A 4,357-nucleotide genomic window follows, 5' to 3' on the forward strand; every position below is an offset into this window, starting at 1 on the left:
AAATTACCTCTCTGCAGTTCGTTCACACACACACACGCACTCACACACAAACACACACACACACACACACACACGCGCACCAAGGACTTACCACAAGCCGGTCACCGTGACTGAAACCACCACAGGGAAAAAGACCTACCCGCTGCTCAGGTCTGTGTCGGCAAACACTCAGGAGAAATCTCAGGACATCTAAAGATGACTAGAGAAGACCGGGGAGACAGGATGACGGGCCATGGATGCACATGGAAACAGCGGCGATGTGGACAGCGGTGTCCACTTCTCTCTCTGCCTTTGCCAAGCTCTCAATGCGAAGCGCACATACTTTCTTCTTATTTGTTTAGAGGTTTTTGCCTTAAGGTGCATGTACTTGCCAGAGGCAGAGAGAGAGAGACAGTGAGAGGGAAAGTGAGAAATCACCCCTCAGGGGGGATGGCCACACCACAATCCCTTCTCCTCCACTCTCGGATCTTGGGCACACACACACACACACACACACACACACACACACACACGCCAGGAATGATTTTCAAGCAACCAGGTCCCAGACTCGAACTGCAATTGGCCATGTGGGAGTCCAGCGATGTAACCACTATGCCATTTGCTGGCCCCAAAGCATACATGCTTTTACCGTGTGCTTCCAGGACCAGAGCCTGGGAGGCGAAACTTGAAGGAAAGAATGATGATTCAAAGGGAAGGAAAAAAATCAAAGTGTAAGCCCATGCAAAATCTAAGATGTAATCTCAGCAAATCTCAGGATAATTCTGTATGTTTTCTATGAGGTACTTGCCTCGTAACAATGTGAATTTGCATGTGTGTGCGTGCGCGCGCACACACACACACACACACACATACACACACACTGGACACCAAACAAGAAAACGGAACTGAAATACGATGATCATTCCGTTAACAGGAGAGGGCTCCCACCTCGGCCCGCGAGCTCACGCCCACCTAACTCCCAGCTCCGCGCTGTTCTCCCCGAGAGCCAGTCCTGCATCCCCCAGTGTCCATGTGACCCCAGCCCTGGGAACCAGGAAAGCCCCCTGATGGAGAGACTCCGACGGCGGAGATAAACGGCAGGCATCCAGGCCACTCCGGTTCAAAGGCTGTGCACTGGCTCGCGTGCCCCGCAGGGCGCCATGCCAGCTCTCAGTGCGCAGTGTCCCCTCACGTGCTGCCAGGTCCTCACTCACAAGGTAGAAACCACTGCTGCCAGAACACCGAGGGCCTGCCAACACGCCCAGCGCCCACCATTTGAAAGGCGCTATGTGCTGCTCCGCCCAAGTCCCTGGCCTTAAGCACTGGCCAGTACATCCCCACCGACGCTGACTCAGCGAGCTCAGGTGGGTTAGTGCTATGGGTCCAGAAGTCAAGGACGATCGGCGGGAAGTTAAACTACGCCGAGCCGAGCAGAGGATTCCACGGGCTGGTGACATGGAGGGTGACGTGAACTGGGGTTCTTCCAGGAGACCGTGAAGGTGTGCTTCACGGCACGGAGAGGAATGGGAAAGGACGGGCAGGGGAAGGCCCACAGGCGAGAGTGAGGCCGTTCAAGGCTAGAGAGCTTTGACAGTAATGGAGGCACAGAACCAGCAGTTAGTGTAATGGCTATGTCGCTGGACTCCCATGTAGTTGACACGTGGTTCGAGTTCCGAACCCGGTGACTTAAACTCATGCCGGGCACCTGTGCGTGCATGCCCAAGATCCCGAGAGGAGAAGGGATTACGGTGTGGCCATCCCCCTGGGGGGGGATTTCTCACTTTCTGTCTCTCTGTCTCTCTCTCTCTCTGTCTGGCGAGCGCACGCGCCCTATAGCGAAAAAAAAAACTCTCAAAAAACAAACAAACAAAACAAAACAAAAAAACAGTAATGGAGGCCCAGAGCTGTGAGCAGAGGTGCGGCCCAGGGCTGGTGCAGGCGGTGACAGTCGGGGTTGTGCTCTGTAATTACAGGAACGTCTTGGGGACGCGGAGTCTGAAGACCAGGGACCAGAGTGATGGCGGCCCGTAGAAAGATAAAGAAAGCATGACCTCGGTGCTTTGTCGTTCACCGTGTGAGGGGAGTGACAGTGGATAAGGCACGGACGGGACAGCAGGAGGGCACGTGGACGGGACAGCGACAGCCTCAGTAAGGATGGGCTTTCTACGACCTTTCAGAACACCAGAACGTACTGATAATGTTTATTATTTTAATAAGACTAACGTTTTAAAAATATCGTCTAGATGTGCGTTCACTTCTTTTTCCCAAAAAAATCACATTTTCTACATCAGCTGTGCCTGGCAGTACGACACCCTGGAAGGCGAGGTGGGGTGGGGACACTCCTTGGAATGGGGAGGAACATGACCCAGGAAAGGGTTTGGTGGAGGACAGGAAGCGCCATGCGCCTGGTCCTGGAGGACGCAGAGGTAGAGGAGACACTGACCGGCCAGAGGCACAGGGCCCTGTGTTTGCACCCTGGGCGGGGGCAGGGCGTCCTGGAAACATCAAGGCGGACGTGCAGAGCCCTAAAGCACTGGAGGGTGGGGCTGGTGCCACGCTTCCCTGCGTGTTTTCTCAGGAAGTGCTCTGCACATCCAGGGCTGGCATGACCACAGCACGGGCACGCCTGCCCAACAGGACAGCTGGGGTAGAGATCCCGGCTCCTCACGCTCTCTGCTAGTGCGAGGGGTGCAGGGAGATGGTCGGGGGGTGCTAACAGGGCCAGAGGTGCGAGCATACACGCAGAGTGGGCCTGCAAATTGCTCAGCCCGTGGACATCAGCTGAAGGTGTTTGTGGGTGTCCACACCGCAGGTCGTGGCCAGAAAGGATGCAGGAGCCGCCACTCCTGAATGCAAACCCAGCCGAGCAGTGCGCAGCAAGGGCCCTGGGAGGCAGAGGACATGAACTGCTTCCATGACCCCCTTTGTCCTACCAGGACACACAGCCACCCACCCCACAGAGCCAAATGCCACTTGGAGAGGAAAAGGGTGGGTGGAGGAAACGTAAGAGTCGGGTAGTCCCTTGAAAAGTCAGCACGCTATCTCCGACAGGTAGCGAAAGCATAAGATAATGCGATACCATCAACTGTCCGGTGTGAGGTTTGCCTCTTTAGTTCTCCCTAATCAAGCCCTTCACAAAGCCTCCTACCCACTGCACGAGGTCAGTTCGGAACATCAGGGACCGCCATCTTCTGGGCAAATATGCGAATTTATAGTTTTCAATGGACACAACCTTACAGGCATTTCTTCTAAGTTATTGTTATTGGTATTAAAACACAAATTAAATTTTCCACACCTTGATTTCATTTCATTCCTTCTAGTCATATATCCCTACAACATCAAATAAATCTTTCCTGTATTCAGATTCATTTTTGTAGGGACCAGCAGGTGGCATAACAGTTAGGTCACTGGAATCCCACATAGTTGACTACAGTTCGAGTCCAGGACCCACCAACTTAAAACTCACACCAGGTGCATATGCATGTGTGCACAAGATCCCAAGAGGAGAATGGAGGAGAAGAGATTGCAGCATGGCCATCGCCCTGGAGAATATTTTCTCACTTTCTGTCTCTCTGTCTGTCTCTGTCTCTCTGTCTGTCTCCATCTCTCCAGCAAATGCACATTTCCTATAGCAAAAATCACTCTTAAGAGCCAGCAGGTGGTGTGCTGTTTAAAGATGGGTGCTGGACTCCCACATGGCCGACCGCAGTTCAAATTCTGGACCTGGCAGCTTGCTGTCTCACTTTCCCACTCTCGGTGTGTCCTTCTCTGAACAAATTAAAATAAATAAAGTTAAATAAAATAATTATTTTTAAAAAATCTTTCTTGAAACAAAAAGATTTATTTTTTTCCATATTTCATTATTTGAAGGTTACATTTTTTTTCTAACCCTGCTGTAATTCAAGCTGCATGTATTCAGCACTACAATCTTTCAGGTAATCCCCATCTTCTCTTCATTCATTTTGCTTTCTTACAACCTATGTTATTTTATTATTATTTTTCTTTTTGGGAGAGGTTTTTGCTATAGTGCACGTGCACGCACCGGAGAGACAGAGAGACAGGGAGACAGAAAGCGAGAAATCGTCCCCCGGGGAGATGGCCACACCACAATCCCTTCTCCATTCTCCTCTAGGGATCTTGGGCACGCACACACACGTGCCTGGCATGAGTTTAAGCTGCAGGGCTCAGGACTTGAACTGCAGTCGACCACATGGGGGTCCAGTGACATAGCCATTACACCATCTGCTGGTCCCAATCCATGTTATCTTTTAAAAATGCCTTTCAGCTATTAAAGAATGTTGGATTAGAGTTGTCTTTTTAAAATAAGCACAGAGAAATTATCCTTGGCATGTCACACATCACGTGCGATATTCACAGC

General features: G+C 51.4%; 1 long non-coding RNA gene across 2 annotated transcripts in view; it reads left to right on the plus strand.

Annotated features, from left to right (window-relative positions):
- LOC102479932 (uncharacterized) overlaps positions 1-2,153 on the plus strand; it is a 13,251-nt gene extending 11,098 nt beyond the window's left edge. For both annotated transcript variants that reach the window (XR_336377.2, XR_001371335.2), the window contains exon 3: positions 1,953-2,153. This is a non-coding gene — a long non-coding RNA (uncharacterized LOC102479932). The remainder of the gene's footprint in view (positions 1-1,952) is intronic.
- Positions 2,154-4,357: the final 2,204 nt, after the last annotated feature.

Source organism: Tupaia chinensis, unplaced genomic scaffold (genome assembly GCF_000334495.1).
Source record: "Tupaia chinensis unplaced genomic scaffold, TupChi_1.0 Scaffold138235_1, whole genome shotgun sequence".
NCBI classification, from domain to species: Eukaryota; Metazoa; Chordata; class Mammalia; order Scandentia; family Tupaiidae; genus Tupaia; species Tupaia belangeri.